This window comes from Bombina bombina, chromosome 1, assembly GCF_027579735.1.
Source record: "Bombina bombina isolate aBomBom1 chromosome 1, aBomBom1.pri, whole genome shotgun sequence".
NCBI classification, from domain to species: domain Eukaryota; kingdom Metazoa; phylum Chordata; class Amphibia; order Anura; family Bombinatoridae; genus Bombina; species Bombina bombina.
This window is the reverse complement of record NC_069499.1, coordinates 966,723,431-966,748,317: the sequence shown is the minus strand read 5'-3', so window position 1 is coordinate 966,748,317 and position 24,887 is coordinate 966,723,431.

The window sequence follows — 24,887 nt, the reverse complement described above, 5'->3', positions numbered from 1 at the left end:
CCTCTAACTCAGAACACAGTATGGGTGATATTAACATATGATGACTAATATATGAGGTGCAATTATAACTATGATGGCATATCTTGGTTAGGCACTTAACTTATTGATCCAGAATATCATGATGAATAGACACTAAACAGGGATCAGAGATATTATATACCCCTTATAACATGTATCATCTGGTAGCACTGATAGACCTTTTTATAATAATATTGCCTATATACAACAAACATGGAACACAGTGCTAGTGATGGAACATTCCCTGCAGTCCCATATGATATCAAACCTAAACACACAGGAGTCCTATATTAGCATTATTACACTCACAAAGGTGACTAACCAACTAAGATAGGCATTGATCTAACAGGGGCTGTTTGACATTTTTGTGTCCCTAATCGGTCCCGCTATAATCACACATACGGCATACAAGGTAAATGTTGGGCTCCAACATATAACTTATGAACTACGCTTGCAACATTAGGACACCACGTTAGCACTACAAAGCACATAAACACTGAGCATAAACAGTATTGAAAATCACGCTCTGACAGGTACGATCTCAATATGCAAATTAGCCACGCTACTACAGAGTCTAGTTGCAAAGCCCGGTGACGTCACGGTATGCTAATGAGCCATGCGGCTGACTAAACAAGCCGTTGATTGGCTGAGTCTGTAACTTGCGCCCAACTGACACACTATAGACTCTTTGAACAGCGCAGCAGCTGGTGAACGATTAGCAGCAATTCATAATATACAGTGAGCAACTAATATTATACCTAATCCGATATGATCATTCCACTAATCTCTAACTCACTGAGCAAAGGTTAATTGTCTATATTAAATGATAACATTTATTCTCTCTAGCACTAAATATGAAGCTCATCTTTGCAATAATTGCATTTAGCCACGCAAACTGTAACTATGTGTCTAAATAGCCTAACATTATCTGGTGCCGAATAATACACTGATTAGTGTGTAAACTTGAACATATAAGCTATGTTGTTGCAGAGGGGTTTATATATTTACTAAAAAGATTTTACCTATATTGTATATGATTTGATATACTGAATTTTAAAGGTATATATTAAGCATGATGTCTTCACAGTTTTTATACACATAAGTGTTTACACACTGGTGTTTCTTTTTGTCTTATTAACAGTTAGGAAGTAATAATCACACCACTGTTATTCTTGTGCACTGTATCAAATATATGGAAGAATGAAAACAGCATCAATCTGCAGGGAGGTGCACGTACCCAGGTCCTGCCAATGACCTCCAATAATGTCCAATTTCACAAAAAGAACAGCACCAACCCAAGATGAGTAAAAGTGTATCTTTATTGGGACATCTCCAAACACAGCACAGAACACGACGTTTCGGTCAGATGACCTTAATCATGTGAATCACATGATTAAGGTCATCTGACCGAAACGTCGTGTTCTGTGCTGTGTTTGGAGATGTCCCAATAAAGATACACTTTTACTCATCTTGGGTTGGTGCTGTTCTTTTTGTGAAATTGGACATTCTTGTGCACTGTGTTTGGTCTGAGGAAGGGGTTTGCGTACCCCGAAACGTCACCATTGAATAAATAAGGTATTATTTGAACTGAATCCAGTGAGTGCAGTCCCTACTTGTTGATACTTATATATATATATATATATATATATATATATATATATATATATATATATATATATATATATATATATATATATATATATATATATATATATATAGGAAAAGCCATGGAGACAGCGACTGATGTAATTAGTAAATTCACAGGAAGTGATGAGTCAAAAGAAAAGGTATAATTGCTGAAGGTCCTGATATAAAAATGAATTCATAAAACTCACCAAATGGAAGAGAAGCATGTGTATAAGCTAGTAAGAAAGTATATGTTACCAAGTAGTAGTATGAAGCATTGCTTACAACTGACTGCAAGATTGTCTGAGACATTTGCAATGTTTGAGTTACATCTGTGTTCTAAAGAAGATGCCTTTGCTTTTCATGTGGTATGAATTTGTCATTTAAGTCATGATATTGCCAAGACAAGCCAAGATTACAAGTGGAGTGCTATATCTATATTGCGGGCCTCTGTTCAGAATGGCGTACAAGTCCATGTATTACCAGTGTGATAACAGTGTGATAACATCTTTTTAGCACACCATATACTTTTAATAGATAGCTTAACTGTGCTAAACATTGAGCAAATTACATGTTGTGAGTTATATGTAGCGAGAAAGGGTAACACAAAAGTGCGCTAAAAAGTTAGTGCAACTGGAGACCTTAAATAAAGGGCTATAATAAAAGTATATAAAAAAAAACACACATAAAACATTAAAGGGACACTGAACCCAAATTTTATCTTTCATGATTCAGATAGAGCATGCAATTTTAAGCAACTTTCTAATTTACTCCTATTATCAAATTGTCTTTATTCTCTTTATTTAAAAAACAAGAATGTAAGTTTAGAAGCTGGCCCATTTTTGGTTCACAACCTGGGTTGTTCTTGCTGATTGGTGGATAAATGCTGTCTAGGGTGCTGAACCAAAATTGGCTGACTCCTTAGCTTAGATGTGTTCTTTTTCAAATAAAGATAGCAAAAGAACGTGTAATGCTCGTGGGATACTCCTCTATCTCGGCCAATAGTCTTGTTATCCCGGCATCAAGCTGGAATGATAGGGAATATCCCAGAGCAGAGAAAGTTAGTAAGATGAGGAGAGCGGCACTCACCACAGGCAGGACAGTCCCCAATGGCAACGGCAGAACAGGGCAAGGCAAATGACTGGAATGGTCAGACAGGCAGGATTCAGCAACAGTAAAGCAGTCCAAGGACAAACCACTAGAATTGTCAGGCAGGCAGGGTTTGGCAATGGTAAAGCAGTCCAAGGGCACACCACTAGAATGGTCAGGCAGGCAGAGTTTGGCAACAAAGAGGCAATCCAGAATAACAGGGGTTAATAAACAGAGTAGTCAGACTGGCAGGACAGATAGGAACATTTGTACACTATATTTGAAGTGGTGCTCTTGGTTGGGGAAAACGGGGGAAAAACAAACAAACATATGTCAACCTTTTAAAAGTACTTTTCTTCATCTAGCCATCTACCCATATCATTAATGTACAATTTTGAATTCACAGAATTATTTTTGTTTGCAGATTTACAAATATGATTCTTTAAAAAGTGATCTCTTACGGCTAGATTTAGAGTTGGGTGGTAGCCATCAAAACCAGCGTTAGAGGCTCCTAACGCTGGTTTTGGCCACCCGCTGGTATTTGGAATTAGTCAGGAAAGGGTCTAACGCTCACTTTCCAGCCGCAACTTTTCCATACCGCAGATCCCCCTACGCCATTTGCGTATCCTATCTTTTCAATGGGATTGTTCTAACGCCGGTATTAAGAGTCGTGGCTGAAGTGAGCGTTAGAAATCTAACGACAAGATTCCAGCCGCAGAAAAAAGTCAGTATTTAAGAGCTTTCTGGGCTAACGCAGGTTTATAAAGCTCTTAACTACTGTGCTCTAAAGTACACTAACACCCATAAACTACCTATGTACCCCTAAACCGAGGTCCCCCCACATCGCCGCCACTCTATTAAACATTTTTAACCCCTAATCTGCCGACCGCACACCGCCGCAACCTACGTTATCCCTATGTATTCCTAATCTGCTGCCCCTAACATCGCCGACACCTACATAATATTTATTAACCCCTAATCTGCTGCCCCCAACATCGCCGCCACCTACCTACACTTATTAACCCCTAATCTGCCGACCGGACCGCACCGCTACTATAATAAATGTATTAACCCCTAATCCGCCTCACTCCCGCCTCAATAACCCTATAATAAATAGTATTAACCCCTAATCTGCCCTCCCTAACATCGCTGACACCTAATTTCAAGCATTAACCCCTAATCTGCCGACTGGAGCTCACCGCTACTCTAATAATTTTTTAACCCCTAAAGCTAATTCTAACCCTAACCCTAACACCCCCCTAAGTTAAATATAATTTTTATCTAACGAAATAAATTAACTCTTATTAAATAAATTATTCCTATTTAAATCTAAATACTTACCTGTAAAATAAACCCTAATATAGCTACAATATAAATAATAATTATATTGTAGCTATTATAGGATTAACGAAATAAATTAACTCTTATTAAATAAATTATTCCTATTTAAATCTAAATACTTACCTGTAAAATAAACCCTAATATAGCTACAATATAAATAATAATTATATTGTAGCTATTATAGGATTAATATTTATTTTACTGGCAACTTTGTAATTATTTTAACCAGGTACAATAGCTATTAAATAGTTAAGAACTATTTAATAGCTACCTAGTTAAAATACTTACAAAATTACCTGTAAAATAAATCCTAACCTAAGTTACAATTAAACCTAACACTACACTATCAATAAATTAATTAAATAAAATACCTACAATTATCTACAATTAAACCTAACACTACACTATCAATAAATTAATTAAATACAATACCTACAAATAAATACAATGAAATAAACTAACTAAAGTACAAAAATAAAAAAGAACTAAGTTACAAAAAATAATTTTTTTTTTACAAACATTAGAAAAAATATTACAACAATTTTAAACTAATTACACCTACTCTAAGCCCCCTAATAAAATAACAAAGACCCCCAAAATAAAAAAATGCTCTACCCTATTCTAAAATAAAAAAGTACAAAGCTCTTTTACCTTACCAGCCCTGAAAAGGGCCCTTTGTGGGGCATGCACCAAAGAATTCAGCTCTTTTGCCTATAAAAAAAAAACATACAATACCCCCCCCAACATTACAACCCACCACCCACATACTCCTAATCTAACCCAAACCCCCCTTAAATAAACCTAACACTAAGCCCCTGAAGATCTTCCTACCTTATCTTCACCTCGCCGGGTATCAGCGATCCGTCCAGGCTCCAATGTCTTGATCCAAGCCCAAGCGGGGGCTGAAGACATCCATACTCCGGCTGAAGTCTTGATCCAAGCGGGCAGAAGAGGACATCCGGACCGGCAAACATCTTCATCCAGGAGGCATCTTCTATGTTCTTCCATCCGATGATGACCGGCTCCATCTTGAAGACCTCCACCGCGGATCCATCCTCTTCTTCCGACGACTAGACGAATGAAGGTTCCTTTAAGGGACATCATCCAAGATGGCGTCCCTCAAATTCCGATTGGCTGATAGGATTCTTTCAGCCAATCGGAATTAAGGTAGGAAAATTATGATTGGCACGAGCACATTTTTTAAGCTGGCCGCGTCCGTAAGCACCGCTGGAATTTAGAGTTGCAGTGGCGGTAAATATGCTATACGCTCCCTTTTTGGAGACTAACGCAGCCCTTCTGTGAACTCTAAATACCAGCGGTATTTAAAAGGTGCGGGCGAAAAAAAGCATGCGTAGCTAACGCACCCCTTTGGCCGCCCAACTCTAAATCTAGCCGTTTCTGCAATTTTTTATCATGCATGTCACACACTGTTGATTTAGGGGATGCAAGGTGCATAAATGTTTCCTCCTGTGAGTGTTAATGTGGGTGTCTGTTTTTATGTCTTTGTGCTTTGGTTTGTGTCTCTATGAGTGTGTATGCATTTTTTTTCTGTGGGTCTCTCTGTAAGGGTGGGTGTGTGTGTCTTTTCTGTGGATGTCTGTGAGGGTGTGTGCATATGTCTTTGAGCTTTTTCTATGGGTGTCTCTGTGAGGGTGTGTGTATGTTTGTTTTTGTGTATTTTCTCTGAATGCCTCTGTGAGGGTGGGTGTGTATGTCTGTGTTTTCTGTGGATGTCTCTGTGAGGGTGTGTGCGTATATGTATGTATGTCTGTGTTTTCTGTGGATGTCTCTGTGAGGGTGTGTGTTTTCATTGGATGTCTCAGTGAGGGTGTGTGTATGTATGTCTTTCTGTGTTTTATGTTGTTGTCTCTCTGTGTGTGTATGTCTTGTGTGTTTTCTGTGGGTGTCTGTGTATGTCTTTGTGTGTTTTCTGAGGCTGTCTCTGTCGGTGTTTCCTTGGGTGTATGTGAAAGTTTGAGTTTGTGTGTGTGTCCATTGTCTGTTACTTTTTAGGACATTTTGACCTTACTACTGATTATTCACATCTTTCTACAGACTTTGATGCTAACAAGACCTTTCTGGAAGTCACCAATCCACCATTTAACCTTTAAATTATTGTTTAGGTAGTTCAGGGCCCTTCCTTTCAGCCACTGCATGCTGTTGTCATCATTTAGTTGGCATCTTCCTTTACAAAAAGATAATCAGTACTCCATATTTTGTTTTCTAAATCTCCTTTTTTTTACAAAACTGTAGTTTACCTCATTACTTGTCAGGTAAATGTAAACAAGTGCTGAGTGTCTGTTTGGGTATCTGTGTCTGAGTGTGTTTCTTTGCATGTCTGAGTGTCTATATGTGAATCCTTATGTGTGAGTGTGTGTGTGTGTGTTTCAGTGTATGAGTGTGTCTGTGTTTGTGTATGTTACTACCTTTACAACATTTCCAAGTTTAAATAGACACTTAAGAATAAAGTGCATATACTTTTAGTCACTTGGTCAAAAATTGCACATGTCAAAGTAGGGGGGGGGGGGATCAATGGTTAAGTCAGGGGCCCAAAAATTTCTAGTGGCGGCCCTGGAGGCACTGCAGTATAAATTTGCAGGTGAAGTAATTAAAGTACATATTTTTATATTTTGTCTCTATCCCAACTTGTTTTATGTCCCTTTAATCATTTTGTTGCAAATATATCTATATACATTTGTATTCTAGGTACCCCAAAAATAATCATGCATGCTCCAGGTAATCATGTATGCTCCAGAATTTGTCAAATGTGCTTTGGATATACAGTATGAGCCAGAGAAAATATATAGGCATCCGATATATCGTGGACTTTTACTCTCTTTTCTGTCTTTACGAAATTCACACCTTACATGAAACCACCCACCGTGATTGTGCACAGATTGTCAGAATGGGCTAACATGCTTAAATGTTACGTTTATGTGTTATTAGTACCATGTGTGCTTATATTTATTGGACATCTGGAGCCATCAACTTCATGATGCAAATGAAGGCTTATTCATTGCATATTTTGCATTAGATACAGGGTTTGCTTTATTTACTGTATTTTTGTATGCAGTCATTTGCTGTTCCATATGTTGTGTTTAATGTGTCAACATATGCTTTGGTTTCATCAAACACACATAAAATATTCCGTACAGTTTATAGATTCATAAACTGTGCTTGTTACACAGAATTTTTTAACATACATTACTCAATCTAATTGCCATTATTATTTTATTTTTGCTCTGCTGTTTATAGCAATGTTTATACTAGTGACAGAATTTTGTATATGCCAATATAAGTGCTTGTCTATCAACTTAGATGAGATGCTGTTGTGCATGCATATACCAGAGAAATTATTTCCTTAAAATATGTGCCTGATTCAGCTACTTGTCTTCGTTACTAAAAAGCAAACTCTTTGGCACCTTCGTTAAAACTTACAAATCCTAGCCAAATTTGCTTCAAATGCGTGTTCTTTTTGCAAATTAATGTTAACTTCTCCATATTGAAAATACAATATTTGAATATTGAATGCAATGTTAAAATACCTAAGGTAATATTTGAATAAATACATTTTAATCTTTATTTCCATAACCTTCAATGTAAGTTTATGATTATATCAAATGTAACTTTTGAATATTTTTTTTTAGAATGTTAGCATTTGTGTATTAATTTCTATAAAGTTCAATGTAAGTTTATAGTTACATAAAGTGTAAAGTTTGAATAGAAAATTTAACATTTGAATTTCCCTTTTGAATGTTGATTCACTTACACTGCAATGAATATCTATATTGAATAAAACATCTGAATATGGAAAAATATATATGTTTGTGCTTATTTCAATAGGCTTCAGTACAAGTTTAAGGAATTCAATAATCAATTATAGCAATACAATGTGTTACAGTTTAATATGTTGAAGTTATATCCTTCAATATTCAAGATATTAAATATTTATTAATGTAAAGAATATTGAGATAAAGGGAATGAGGTTTTGACAAATAATAGAATCATGTTATCAACATAAAGACAGAAATAAGCTGAAAATAAAAGAAAGATGACGAAGAATACCAAAAAATATGTCTAAAATGGTGGGAAATAATGGTTACTTGCTTACAAAATATAAATAATAATTCTAAGCATGTCTTTATAATAAATTGAAGAAATCTTAGTTAATTTGTGCTGCTGCAATTTTGTTTGTTTCTGGAACATTAATTTATGGTGCGGCAGAAAACCTGCAGCTTGCACTTTAGTAATGATGCTGGATTCAAGGTTTGGAGTTTCTTGTTTTCAAAAACAGGAGTGACTTCAGGAATGTTACTCTGGACTAGATAACCACACTCTCTAGGTTTTTAAATTATGTTCTTACATAGGGCTTTGGTGATGTTTATAAAACCACTGATACAATAGAGTGCAAAAAATATGAATAGGAACATTTGGAGGTGAGTTTGGAAACATTAGAAGACTAGTAGTCACTTTGCATCTTAGGTGAAAAATGTAAGTGACCTCAAATTCATATTAGCTGGTTGAACAAATGTCTGTATTTTGAAAATTATTATGCAAATCGATTATTTTTATAAAACACACACATATATTAAATATCAAGCGTAGTGCTAGAACATTGCATTTGAATATTTATTCTTTTAGGTTTTAATGAAGTCTATAAGAATCAATGTTTGAATATTACTATTCAGATTCCAATGCTAGAATTAAAATTGAAATGCTACATTCAGTATTTCAAAAGTTACATTTGGTAAAGGGAAAGTTAATATTTGCATGCAACAAATAATGACCATCCAAAAACATTTCACATTCTTTTATGATTAATGAATGAGGTCAATATTTAATTAGGTTTTTCAAATGTGCAGGAAATGTACCCAATCCTAGTAAACAATTATCCCAATGTTATCTAAAAACCTACCAAGACTTGTATTCACTACAGAATTTACTAAAGAATTTAGGGGCTGATAGTTTACTGTAACAATTCTTTAGAAAAATGTATCTAATGGTTTTCTACAGAAAACCACCCTTAAAGTCTATGGTGATTTTTGAAGATAAATAATTTGATTTTTTTCTAAAGGATTGTGATTGATCCTTATATCTTGATAAGAAGTAGCCTAGATATTTACTAGAGAAAAAAAAATCTTAGGGTGCCCTTAGCCTTTCTGCATGAACCATAAATGCACCTTACTGCAATCCTCCATAACAGCTAATGGATCCCCTAACACAACCCCTTAAACACCTAAGCACAACCCTGATGGTTGCTAAACCCCCACCTACCTTCAATAATTAACCCCTAATCTGCCGCTCCCAATGTCGCCTAAGCCTAACACCCCCCTAAGTTAAATCTATTTTTAATAAATCTAAATAAAATTTCTAAAATTAAATACATTAATCCTATTTAAAAATAAATACTTACCTATAAAATAAACCCTCATATAGCTACAATATAACTAATAGTTACATTGTAGCTATTTTAGGATTTATATTTTTTTTTCAGACAACTTTGTATTTATTTTAACTAGGTACACTAGCTATTAAATAGTTATTAACTATTTTATAGCTACCTAGTTAAAATAATTACAAAATTACCTGTAAAATAAATCCTAACCTAAGTTACAAATGCACCTAACACTACACTATCAATAAATTAATTCAATAAATTAACTACAATTATCTAAACTCAAACACAATTAAATAAACTAAACTATAGTACAAAAACAAACACTAAATTACAAAAAATAAAAAAATATTACAAGAATTTTAATCTAATTACACCTAATCTAAGTCCCCTGATAAAATAAAAAAGCCCCCAAAATAATAAAATTCCCTACCCTATACTAAATTACAAAAGTAATCAGCTCTTTTACCAGCCCTTAAAAGGGCTTTTTGCGGGGCATTGCCCCAAAGTAATCAGCTCTTTTACCTGTATAAAAAATACAAGACCCCCCACATTAAAACCAACCACCCACACACCCCTACTCTAAAACCCACCCGATCCCTCCTTAAAAAAACCTAACACTACCCCCCTGAAGATCACCCTACCTTGATTCGTGTTCACCCAGCCGGGCACCGATGGGCCAGAAGAGGACATCCGGACTGGCAGAAGTCTTCATCCTATCCGGGCAGAAGAGGACATCCGGACCGGCAGACATCTTCATCCAGGCGGCATCTTCTATCTTCATCCTTCCGGAGCAGAGCCATCTTCTATCCAGCCGACGCGGAGCCATCCTCTTCTTCCGATGTCCTAACGCAGAATGAAGGTTCCTTTAAATGACATCATCCAAGATGGCGTCCCTCGAATTCCGATTGGCTGATAGGATTCTATCAGCCAATTGGAATTAAGGTAGGAAAAATCAGATTGGTTGATTTAATCAGCCAATCGGATTGAAGTTTAATCCGATTGGCTGATTGGATGAGCCGATACAATGCGAGGTCAAATAGGATTCTATCAGCCAATCGGAATTAAGGTAGGAAAAATCAGATTGGCTCATCCAATCAGCCAATCGGATTGAACTTCAATCCGATTGGCTGATTAAATTAAATATGTTTTTTAATGTTGGGGGGGTCTTGTATTTTTTTTTACAGGTAAAAGAGCTGATTACTTTGGGGCAATGCCCCGCAAAAAGCCATTTTAAGGGCTGGTAAAACAGCTGATTACTTTTGTAATTTAGTATAGGGTAGGGAATTTTATTATTTTGGGGGGGCTTTTTTATTTTATTAGGGGGCTTAGATTAGGTGTAATTAGATTAAAATTATTGTAATATTTTTTTTATTTTTTGTAATTTAGTGTTTGTTTTTTGTACTATAGTTTAATTTATTTAATTGTATTTGAGTTTAGATAATTGTAGTTTATTTAATTAATGTATTGATAGTGTAGTGTTAGGTGTATTTGTAGCTTAGGTTAGGATTTATTTTACAGGTAATTTTGTAATTATTTTAACTAGGTAGCTATTAAATAGTTATTAACTATTTAATAGCTATTGTACCTAGTTAAAATAAATACTAAGTTGCCTGTAAAATTAATATAAATCCTAAAATAGCTACAATGTAACTATTAGTTATATTGTAGCTATCTTATGTTTTTTTTATAGGTAAGTATTTAGTTTTAAATAGGAATACTTTAGTTAATGATAGTAATTTTATTTTGTTTTATTTAAATTATATTTAAATTAGGGGGGTGTTAGGGTTAGGGTTAGACATAGGTTTAGGGGTTAATAACTTTATTATAGTAGCGGCGACGTTGGGGGAGGCAGATTAGGGGTTAATAATTGTAGGTAGGTGGCGGCGACCTTGGGGGGGCAGATTAGGGGTTAATACAATTTATTATAGTGTTTGCGAGGTGGGAGTACGGTGGTTTAGGGGTTAATACATTTATTATAGTGGCGGCGATGTCCGGTCGGCATATTAGGGGTTAATAATTGTATGTAGGTGGCGGCGACATTAGGGGCGGCAGATTAGGGGTTAATAAATATAATATAGGTGTTGGCGATGTTAGGGGCAGCAGATTAGGGGTTCATAGGGATAATGTAGGTGGCGGCGGTGTCCGGAGCGGCAGATTAGGGGTTAATAGTATTATGCAGGTGGCGATGATGTCGGGGGCAGATTAGGGGTTAATAAGTGTAAGATTAGGGGTGTTTAGACTCGGGGTTCATGTTAGGGTGTTAGGTGTAGGCTTAGAATGTGTTTCCCCATAAGAAACAATGGGGCTGCGTTAGGAGCTGAACGCTGCTTTTTTGCAGGTGTTAGGTTTTTTTTTCAGCCAGCTCAGCCCCATTGTATCCTATGGGGAAATTGTGCACGAGCACGTTTTTCCAGCTTACCGCTACCGTAAACAACGCTGGTAATAAGGTTAGAAGTGGAGCTAAATTTTGCTCAACGCTAACTTTTCTGAGGCTAACGCAGCCATTCAGAAAACTTGTAATACCAGTGTTGTTTAAAGTAAGCGCTGGAAAAAAAAGGAGCGTTAGCCCCGCAAGTTTTTACCGACAAAACTCGTAATCTAGCCGTAAGATAGTTAAATTGCTCTGATCTACAGTAGATGTACAAGATAGCACTCATTCTAATTATTCAGATCCTAATTCTAATAAAGCAGAGTGACATGCAGAGGAAAGAATGTTTAAGATGGTGAAGGATGTAATGTTCAATTGTTATAGACGACAAAGATAAAATCTTGCATGAGAAATTGAAACTCAAGCTTGATAAATTCTTCTGTAAGGTATCATGATTGTAGTTTGGATGCTGAGATAAAATCTAAATAACAAAATTATCCTAGAATCAGATCACCTGGTAAAATAAATTGCCCAGAAAGGTGTCCCTGCTTACTTGATTTCTTTTTTCTTTTCTTTTCTTTACTTAGTCATTTGTTCTCTGTGCTTTTATTTTTTGTTCATGCATCATCACTTCTGTAGAATAGATTGATTATTGTTTTCTTCTCTGCAAGTGATTTTTTTGTAGATACATTTCCAAAAAAACTTGTCATGATATTCAATGATCTGTGTCAACAAAACATCATTCATTTCTGTGGGCCACAACTGTCTTTGACAACTTTTCTCAACAGGCATTTGCTGTTGTAACTGATATATTTCTGCAGCAGTAAAATATGAGGGGAGAAATTCTGTGAAAGAATAGTCCCACCTATAAAAATTTGCTATCCATTTAATTTTTGTTTTAAAAAATAAAAATTAAACTATGGTTTTTTTTAATAAATGCCAAATTGATCCATAAAAGTTTTAAAGGGAAATTCTAAAGAAAAAAAATGGCATGCCCTAAATCAATAGCACATGTCAGTTTTGCATTATTTACTATTGGTTCCTATGTTTATAAACACATAGGGGCAGATTTAACAATGTTCGCTGCAAGTCAATAAATGCAGACAGCATACTCTATCGGCATTTACCATTGCACAAGCATTTCTAGTGAAATTCTTATTCTTATTCCACCATCTGCAGATTTGCGGCCAATCGGCTGCTAGCATGAAGTGTCAATCAACCCGATCATATTTAATTGGGCTGATTGCTGTCTGCCGCCTCAGAGGGGGCAGGCGAGTTAAGGAGCAGTGGTCTTATGACCACTGTTTCTTAACTCCTATTTCTGATGAATTAAGATGCATAGGGGGCATGATAAAATGGCCCCATAGCAAGAATTTCAGCTAATCACAAGAGGCAGCCACATGTAGCAGTCAATTACCAGTAGTTTCTTGCAATGCTGCAATGCTTGAGGATCTACACTTTTGATACAGTTAAAAATACAGGGGTTAATTTCAATTTAAATAGTTTGTGATTTATTTATTTATTTTTGGCTGTTTTACATCTCCCAGTATGCCTTTTTCAACATCAGATCAATCGAAATGCAAACGATAGTAAAATTTTCATATTGAAAAAACATCAGATTAGATATAGAAAAAATGGCCCATACAATGGATCCACAATCCACTCAACCACAAGTTATGCACTAATTATTGACAACAAAATGGATATAAAACAGCCAAAGGCACTCACTTCCAACAGATCGACTGATAGTGCACACCGGATAAACAATAACAATATCAGCAACAGATCTGCACATGCTTGGATCCCGAAAAAAATCCAAGATGGTGCTGCCCATGCTAGGAACTGCAATGACAGTTTTTGATAAAAATTTAATTGCATCAAATAAAAACTAATACTGAGTATGGCATCACCATCTACAAGATATTGACACTTGAAACATGCAAAAAAAAAGTAAACTGTAAGGAGAGGAGAGAATGGTGAACCAGTAGATTGAGAATGGCTTGCTCTTGTAATGAGTGACAGTGATTGGTCAGTCTAGAAAGCAGTTGTATTTTTTCATGTATCAATTCAGTTTGATGTGATCGACAGCCATTATCTGTCATAACTGGTGCCATTGTGGAGAAATGAAAATTGAATATTGCTATTACCTTTGTTATGGAACCCTTTACAGTAATATTTAATCCCTATGCAATGTGCAGCCTTCTCTGGTGGCTAAATATAAAAAAAGAATGTATAGCTTAAAAAATTATCACCTAGATTACTAGTCTTGCGTTAGTATAACAGATCGTCTTATCTTAATGACCCGCAGCTGCAGATTTATCTGATCTAGATAGAATCTAAAATTTTGTTAGTTCCTAGAAAAGATCAAACAGGAATAAGTATAGTTGTATCACAAACACTCACAACCTATTATGGTGGAAAATAGGTAGAATTCATGTAAGTGAATTTAGTTTGTAATTGATATGAAACCTCCTGTGCCTTTAAGAGACTGAAGAAGTTTATGGAATTTGGAAAACAAGTAATGAATCAGTGTCTGTTTAAATGACAGCTTATTTAGGTGAAAAAACGTTAATCCTTTTTCCTCAATTCAGAATATTTACAGACGTTAATTTATTTAGTGGTGTTAGTCAGGTAAGTAAAAAGAAAGTTTACCGTGTGAGTTTCCAGCGTTCAACTTGCTAAACTTGTTAGCCAAGTTCCAGCAGAGAGGAGATCAGCTGATGCTACAGCCGAAATAGCATTGTGCTTGCTAGCAGAGTTCCGACAGAGAGGTGCAGGGCTGCTGTTTACAGCCTAAGTGGCATTGCAGAGAGGGGAGGAGCTCACCTCCGGTATGGAGACTGGCAAGCAATCTAAGGAGATAACTCAGGAGCAGTTCTTATTAGTGAACAGGCAGCAAGTAAATCCACAGGTAACTAACTACTCATGGGTTTAGTAGCAATGTCCTGGAGAGGATATTGGAATCCATGCTGCACTCATAGCAGAATCTATTGCCAGAGGTGATAAATAGTGATGTTGCGAACCGCCATTGAATTCAATAGGCAGGCGAACTTTAAAACCTACAAGGACTCTTTCTGGCCACAATAGTGATGGAAAAGTTGTTTCAAGGGTACTAACACCTGGACTGTTGCATGCTGGAGGGGGATCCCTGGCAAAACTCCCATGGAAAATTACATAGTTGATGCAGAGTCTGCTTTTAAGCCATAATGGGTCTAAATCAACTAACATTGCCAAAGTGGCTGTCTCAAAACATCCCGGACAGAAGATAGATTGATAGTGATAAATAGGATAGATAGATATACATAGATTGATAGTTAGATAGAATCGATAGAAGAGAAATAGATAGATTTGTTAGATATATAATTACCCTAATAAATTCTAATAATCAAACATGCGTTCTTGGACCCAACTAGCTTGTGTCAATTAGTACTTTTCTTAGCACTTTAATCCCTGTCCCCCCCCCCTATCGGGGGAGTTCTATATGGCCTGCCAGATTACCCTGAAAAATTATAATAATAAGACATGTGGTCTGCTACCTATTTTAACGAGGTTGTGTTTTAAGTACTACCATTCTTAGCACTTTAATCTCTGTAACTCCCCCTATTTGGTGAGGTCTATACGGCCTGGATGATTACCCATACAAAATATAATAATAAGACATCTGCTCTTGGTCTGCGACCCATGGTAACTACGTTGTGTTAATTAGTAATGTCCTTTGCATTTTAATAGCTGTTACTCATACTCACCCTATCGGTGGAGGTCTATATGGCCTGCATGATTACCCTTACAAAATATAACAACCAAACATATGCTCTGGGACCCATGGTAAGTAGGTTGTGTTAAGTAGTACTGTTCTTTGCATTTTCATACCTGTTACAACACCAAATGGTGGCAGGTCTATCTGGCCTTCATGATTAGCTGCACCCAAACCCCAAAAAAAGCTGAGTGGTCTTAGACTAACACCCATGGCTAACTCTGTTGTTTCAATTAGTACTATTCTTAGCACTTTCATCCCTGTTATGGGCGGTCTACATGGCCATCATGATTAGCCGAACAAAATACTACAATCCAACCTTTGCTCAGTCTTCATAGGCCCTTCATTGTCTGTATTTTGATAGTACAGTTCTTATTATTTTTATAGCTGATACAACACCGAATGTTGTCAGCTCTATATGGCCTGCATGATTAGCTGCACCCAATACAAAAATAAATCCAAGCGGTCTTGGATTAACACCCATGGCTAACTCTGTTGTTTCAAGTAGTACTATTCTTAGCACTTTCATCTCATCATCCCTGTTACTTCCAGGACTCTCGGTGGTGGTGGTCTACATGGCCATCATGATTAGCCTAACCAAATACTACAATACAACCTTGGCTCAGTCTTCCTAAGGCCCTTCATTGGCTGTATTTTGGTAGTACTTTTCTTATTACTACATGGTGGTCTACATGGCCATCATGATTAGCCTAACCAAATACTACAATCCAACCTTGGCTCAGTCTTCCTAAGGCCCTTCATTGGCTGTATTTTGGTAGTACTGTTCTTATTAGTTTAATAGCTGATACGACACCGAATGTTGTCAGCTCTATATGGCCTGCATGAATAGCCGCACCCAAAGCCAAAAAAAAGCCAAGCGGTTTTGCACTAACACCCATGGCTAACTCTGTTGTTTCAAGTTCTAATATTCTTAGCTCTTTCATCTCATCATCCCTGTTACTTCCAGGACTCTCGGTGGTGGTGGTCTACATGGCCATCATGATTAGCCTAACCAAATACTACAATCCAACCTTGGCCCAGTCTTCCTAAGGCCCTTCATTGGCTGTATTTTGGTAGTACTGTTCTTATTAGTTTAATAGCTGATATGACACAGAATGTTTTCAGTGGCAGGCAGGAGGTAAATGAAATTCAATGGCCCTAGGAGACTGAATATTTGCAGTCCAAAAAATTATGTTTTTTTTTTTTTTATTATTACTGTTACAAGAATTGTGATTGGTGCCACTAATTGGCTACTTGGGCCTGGCAGACAGTCTGGCAGATATGAGTCGTGGATGGTAGGTAGGGCAGCAATTTAATACAGTATGCTGTGTAAGTGACAAAAACACAGGACTGATAGAAAATTAAGTTACATTACAATAGCAAAATATTTTAAAATTTTAGATTTTAATATTAAAATTATGTTAAGAAGTGCAATGCACATATGACTCTATGAGTGGTCGCACTGTCTGGCTGCTACGTAGGGCAGCAATTATAACAACAGTATGCTGTGTAAGTCAGATAGACAGTTAGACACAGGCCTGATAGAAAATACAATTACACTAGCATAATGATTTAAAGACTTTTTTTTGGAAATTTTAAGAAAAAGGTTAAGCACATACATATGAGTCGTGGCTGATAGCCTTGGAAGGGCAGCTGTTAAAAACAGTAGGCTCTGTATGTCGGATACACACACGCCTGATAGAAAATACTATTAGATTACACTAGAAAAATGATTGAAATTATTTTTTTGGGGGGGAAATTAAAAAAAGGTTAAACACATATGAGTCATGGCTCATAGACTAGGGAGGGCAGCAAGTAAACAGTAGGCTCTCTATGTCAGCAAAGCACACAGGCCAGATAGAAAATTATATTACATTACACTAGCAAACAAATTTAAACTTTTTTTTTTATATTAAAATTAAGGTGAAAGAAAAATAGATATGAGTGCTGGGTGGGTGGTTGGCACAGACCAATTAACCAAAAGACTGAAAAAAAAGAGGTATATTAATGCTGAGTGAGCCTGACAGACACAGGCATGATAGTAAATGTAATTAGATTACACTAGAAAAATATTTTTTTGTGTTTTTTTTATAATTAAAAATAATGTTATAAACGGATATTAACACTGCTGGCTGCTGGCTGGCACAGAGCAATGAACCAGAGTATATGCTGTGTGACACTGGCCTGATAGAAAATGAAAAAAAATTACACTAGAAAAATAATTATATTTTTGGGTTAGTTAAATTTAAACTAATGTTGTTAGGGAGATATCAGTGGTGGCATTAGTCACAGCATATGCTGTGAGCCTTAAACACACAGCTGAAAGCCAGGCAAATGCTAATAATAAAAAAAAAAAAGGCACGAAATATAGCCCTAAAAAGGGCTTTTTGGGGTGCTGTGCTTGCAGCAGAGATGAGTGGAGTCCTTCTGGACTGTAAATACACTAGCCTAGCTATGTTTTTCCTATTAATGTCAGGAGCAAAAACACAACACGTCCTCTCATTAAAAAAGCAAGGTCGTTATGAGTCTAAAATGGCGGATTCCGAGTAGCTGGGAGTGTCTGTGAGGGAGTGTCTGATGTTGAATACAGAAAAAATCTGACAGCGCTCAACCTGCTTCCTCACAGCTCCTGGATAAAAGGGTATCTAGCTTACCCTGATAAGACTGCAGAAAATAATAATAAATAATCTGAGAGCGCCAACTAGAGGTAGAGGAAGATTCTAACAGAAAAATAAATAACAGTAAAAACATTTATTTAAACATATAGTAAAAACATGGATCCATGTAACATATACTGAAATCAAATACAGTTAAAAAATACAATAATCAATACAGTTAAAAAATACAGTTAAAAAATACAATGGTCAACGAATTTGTATCACCAATTACGGGGATAATAAAATAAGAGTCACATTAAATGATCTCTTAAGGAGAAAGAAAAAGTTCTGAAAAAAGTCCAAAGGAATAATGGTGCAATTCCCAGGTGTAAATGTCTAATCCAAAAAATCCAGTGAAAGAAGGGAAGGTGATAAAAAATCCAATAAATAATCCAATGAAAAAAGTGTTATACTCCAAGTGTATATATAAAAAAAGTGTAATATGAACTGGGGATCCCCTAAAACTGTGTAAAAGAGTGTGAAAAAAATATGTGTAAAAAATCTGAAAAAATGGGAAAAGGTAAAAAATATATATAAAAAAGTTATATGTGAAAAATCCAATATAAAGTCTTAATTAATAAGTAAAATCCAAGTGAAACTGAGTTAGTAAAATAGTGGTTATTAGTGAATGATCCTCCTTATGAATGTCTCCATATAGGTGATGGTAATAGACTTTTGTGTGCTAGATGACTTTGCTTTGTCTTTTCAATGTAAACTTCGATTATCCCTGTAATTTAAAAAACAACATAGTGCAATAACGTTTTAGCATATGAAAAATAATGAAATAATGCTCACCAGATTTGTCAACGCGTTTCGGCCTCTATAAAAGGCCTTTTTCAAGACTAACTAAAGGTGAGTATTGGTGGCTCTATTTGTATATGTCAACAGCAAATGAATTATCGTTGTTTTGGTGCCGAAAGTCAATTTTGGCGCCAAAGGAACCGGAAGTTCTCTAACTGTTATGCTTCGTTTTTAAGGTGATATTTCTACCTACCTAGTTGATCAGTATTTTTCTTACTGGTCAAAATTATTCCGTTGTTTAGGAAAGAAAAGTCCTATCACGCTAAATCCTTAAAGATGTATATTGTCGATCGCTCTGTTTCTAAACTCGTGAGCGTAGGACCGGAAGTGACATCATATTTGTTTACTTCCGGTTATTTGCACTTCCGGTTACGGTATTACTATAGTGGTTTGACAGATAGCGATATTCTTAGTAGGGGCATTGGTGCTGTATATAATACCGGAAATCCCACATAAACATGTTCAACAAATATAAGGTTCATGCGAGGTAGTCATATTTGGGGTGTATAAATAATATGATGAGCAATATTGAGATGTGTACATAAATATACAGTCATAATACAATGAATGATAATCTTAAAACTCTTAAAACATAATTCATAATACAATTAATGACAGTCTAAAAAACAGTCTTAAAAACATTTTCAAAACATTTTTAAACATTTTCAAAACATTTTTAAACCATTTTAAAATTGATGACAGTCTTAAAAACATTTGATGACAATCTCAAAATTTGTACTACTTTAGAAATAGATAATGATAAATGCTATGGTCATAAAAAACACGAGTAAGGCCAGAGAAAGTGTATTAAAAAAGGGGATAGAATAAATGTATACTTAGTATTGGTATTCAGGATGCAAAAAAGATATCTTGAGACTTACATAATAATATCTAAAAGAAACATCTAAAAGAAACAGAAGTATCCATCCATTTTCCATCTGGAATCCGACTGAAATTAGGCTAAAAGATGGGACTTGGAAATGGAATACATATACTAAGTGCTATATATAAAGGGCCTATTTTTCAGGGTATAACGCTGGGCTAAAGAAGCTAGTATGAAGATACATGCTAACTAGCTGAGTGTCACACGATATTATTTAGTACTTAGTAAATGCGAGAGGTCCTCCCTGTTATTCAAACCTCTAGGGTAAAGGCAGTCAATGTTAAAAATCCATTTGGATTCTACAGTCAGTAGGCATCTCTCATAGTCACCGCCCTTCCAGTTTGGTGTCACTAGTTGTATGCCTATATAATTAAAATCTTTGTGGCTGGCTCGATGATAAGTGGTGAAGTGTCTATAGAGGGCTGTCTCAGTGCTTTCATGTTCTATCTTTAATAGATGTTCCCTAATGCGATCTTTAAGATTTCTGGACATTTGTCCTATATATTGAAGTCCGCAGCTGCACCATATCATATAGACAACTCCTCTGTCACTGCATCTTATAAGATTGTTGATTTTATATGTAACTTTTGAGTTAAAAGAGGTGAATTCTACCCCTCTTTTACAGGCTTTACAACTCAGACATGGGAAAAATCCTTTGATTTCTTTACCAAATACATCCCTTATTTTATTCGATATTCCCTTAGGTATACTTGGGGATAGTCTGCTCTTAAGGTTGTCTGTCTTCCTATATATGAAGACAGGTCGAGTTGTCAATTTGTCCCCTATGATTTCGTCATTCTTTAAAAGTGACCAGTGCTTCTCTATGATTTTCTCCACAATGTGTCTGTTCTCACTATACTCGGTTATGAACGGAACAGTGAGTAGGTTATTTTCAGAATGGTGGATTGTTTTTTTAGGTTTATATACCAGGAGATCTTTCCTGTCTTTTTTTCTGACTTCTTCCATAGTTTTGATTAGAGACTCTTCTTCATAACCCCTTTCTAAAAAAATTTCTTTAAGAGTGGCAGCTTGTTCTTCCCACTTATTGGGATTGGAGCAATTTTTCTTCAATCTAAGGAATTGACCTTTCGGTATATTTGTCTTCCATCTGTTGAGGTGACAGCTTTCTCTGTGTATATAATTATTGCAGTCCACTTTTGTTAAAAAAAGTGGACGTCTCCAGTTTGCCTTCAATAATGTCAATTTTTAAATCTAAAAAATTGATCGTTTTATTGCTCATCTCATATGTAAATTTAAGATTGTGGGTGTTGTCATTCATGACTTTTAAGGTATGTTCTAAGTCTTCTCTAGACCCCTTCCATATCAGAATGATATCGTCTATATACCTGTTATAGAGGACCAGGTCAGCGCTAGCTGGGCATGATTCCCAAAAAACTAGTTCCCAGTAGCCCATATACAAATTCGCATAGCTAGGCGCGAACCTGGTCCCCATCGCTGTGCCACATATTTGTTTAAAAAAAGTCCCATTGTTGCTAAAATAGTTGTGGGTTAAAATAAAACGTATCCCTCTAAGGATAAATTCTCTTTGTAGTTCAGGTAGATTGGGATCTTTCTTTAGGAAGAAGTCCACTGCTTCTATACCGCCTTCATGTGGAATGCTGGTATAGAGGGACATGACATCACATGTGACGAGTATATAATTCTCTCCCCATTGAACATTCTCCAATTTATTGAGAATCTGGGTAGAATCCCTCAAATACGACGGTAATTGTGTGACGTATTTCTGTAATAGTCTGTCTATATATTCGGACAGATTACTAGACAGACCCCCTATCCCTGATATTATTGGTCGACCAGGGGTTTTTTCGAGGGATTTATGAACTTTCGGGAGGTAATATAGGACTGGGGTAATGGGATATTTAATATTAATATATTTATACTCTTTTTCATTGAGGATCCCAATGTTTTTAGCTTCCCCCAACATTTCTTCTAATTATCTTTTAAAGATTTCAACTGGATTTTTCTTTAATACTTCGTATGTCTGTTGGTCCGATAGAATCCGGTTACACTCGTGATTGTAGTCTGTTTTGTTCAGGACCACGATGCCCCCACCTTTATCTGCTGGTTTAATCACCACATCATGGTTCTTCTCGAGGGTCTTTATAGTATTCATTTGTTCTCTAGACAGGTTATGTTTATGTCTATTAAATTTCTTATAATTGATGTCCCTGATCTCATTGCAGATCATGGTATCAAATGTGTCTATAGCATTACCCTTACTTGCTAATGGGTAAAAATCCGATCTTGGTCTTAGATCTGTATGAAGGTAAGTGTTTTTATTGGTGGTTTGGGTATCCGAAATAACATTTTCATGTCGAATAGATTGTAATTCCAAAGGAGTTCTCATAAAATGTCTTTTTAAAGTCAGTTTCCTGACCAGTTCTTTTGCGTTTATGAAGGTGTTAAATTTGTTCAAACCCTTTGATGGGGCGAACGACAGTCCATAATTTAACACAGATGATTCCTTTTCAGTGAGTTCCTTTGAGCTTAGGTTAAAGATACCTGTAATAGTTGCCTTGACATTTGGTGGAGAGAGGGATGATTTCTTCTTTCTTATTCTTCGTCCTCCTCTCTTGCCTCTATGGGTCTTCTTTTGTCTATTGGAGTTTGAAAGTCCTCTGAGTTTGGGTTCTTTCTCTTCATAGATCCTCTTTCTAGTTCTTTGGGAGTTTTCTGAGGTATCCCTAAAAAAGAATGCCCTGATGTTGACGCTTGATATTCTTCATTCATACCTATATCTGGTATATGTTTATTGGGTTGTCTTTCTTCTTGTCTGGGTTGTTGATTCGTCCCACGTATATTTGTATCCAATCGTGGTCCTGGGTAGTTAGATCTGGGAGGTTCATAATTATCGTTGTGGCGGTGATTGTACCAGTTTCCACCTCTATTAAATGGCTGTTGGTGTCTTCTATTAAAATGGGGGAATCTTCGGTATCCTCTTTGTCCCCAAAACGAGTCTGTATTTTCTCTATTGTTACCATTTGTTCTACTATATTGTCTTTGGTAGTAGTTTGGATGTGGATGTTCTCATCTCTTATTGTCATATCTATATGGGGAGTGGATATAGCCTCGATTGTTATCCCCCTTGAAAAACTCACCATTATAATTTGCATCTGGTCTCTGGACCCCTAGAACACTGTTTCGTCAATATAGACACACTAGGGGTTGGGGGGTGATAACAGACCCCATTGGTCCCATTCTCCAGACTTTAGCTATCAATATAACCAGAGACCAGATGCAAATTATAATGGTGAGTTTTTCAAGGGGGATAACAATCGAGGCTATATCTACTCCCCATATAGATATGACAATAAGAGACGAGAACATCCACATCCAAACTACTACCAAAGACATTATAGTAGAACAAATGGTAACAATAGAGAAAATACAGACTCGTTTTGGGGACAAAGAGGATACCGAAGATTCCCCGGATTCCAGATGGAAAATGGATGGATCCTTCTGTTTCTTTTAGATGTTTCTTTTAGATATTATTATGTAAGTCTCAAGATATCTTTTTTGCATCCTGAATACCAATACTACGTATACATTTATTCTATCCCCTTTTTTAATACACTTTCTCTGGCCTTACTCGTGTTTTTTATGACCATAGCATTTATCATTATCTATTTCTAAAGTAGTACAAATTTTGAGATTGTCATCAAATGTTTTTAAGACTGTCATCAATTTTAAAATGGTTTAAAAATGTTTTGAAAATGTTTAAAAATGTTTTGAAAATGTTTTTAAGACTGTTTTTTAGACTGTCATTAATTGTATTATGAATTATGTTTTAAGAGTTTTAAGATTATCATTCATTGTATTATGACTGTATATTTATGTACACATCTCAATATTGCTCATCATATTATTTATACACCCCAAATATGACTACCTCGCATGAACCTTATATTTGTTGAACATGTTTATGTGGGATTTCCGGTATTATATACAGCACCAATGCCCCTACTACGAATATCGCTATCTGTCAAACCACTTTCGGTGCCAAAACGACGATAATTCATTTGCTGTTGACATACACAAATAGAGCCACCAATACTCTCCTTTAGTTAGTCTTGAGAAAGGCCTTTTATAGAGGCCGAAACGCGTTGACAAATCTGGTGAGCATTATTTCATTATTTTTCATATGCTAAAAGGTTATTGCACTATGTTGTTTTTTAAATTACAGGGATAATCGAAGTTTACATTGAAAAGACAAAGCAAAGTCATCTAGCACACAAAAGTCTATTACCATCACCTATATGGAGACATTCATAAGGAGGATCATTCACTAATAACCACTATTTTACTAACTCATTTTCACTTGGATTTTACTTATTAATTAAGACTTTATATTGGATTTTTCACATATAACTTTTTTATATATATTTTTTACACATATTTTTTTCACACTCTTTTACACAGTTTTAGGGGATCCCCAGTTCATATTACACTTTTTTATATATATACACTTGGAGTATAACACTTTTTTCATTGGATTATTTATTGGATTTTTTATCACCTTCCCTTCTTTCACTGGATTTTTTGGATTTGACATTTACACCTGGGAATTGCACCATTATTCCTTTGGACTTTTTTCAGAACTTTTTCTTTCTCCTTAAGAGATCATTTAATGTGACTCTTATTTTATTATCCCCGTAATTGGTGATACAAATTCGTTGACCATTGTATTTTTTAACTGTATTTTTTAACTGTATTGATTATTGTATTTTTTAACTGTATTTGATTTCAGTATATGTTACAGTGTCTGATGTTGATTGGCTCTAATGTGTCAGGCGGCTGTGACATAAAGGGTCAAAGTTTCCACAATGATGACACATAGGGGCGGATCGAACATCGCCATGTGTTCGCCCACAAACGCGAACAACCTATGTTCGCTGTGAACCGTTCGCGGGCGAACAGTTCGGGACATCACT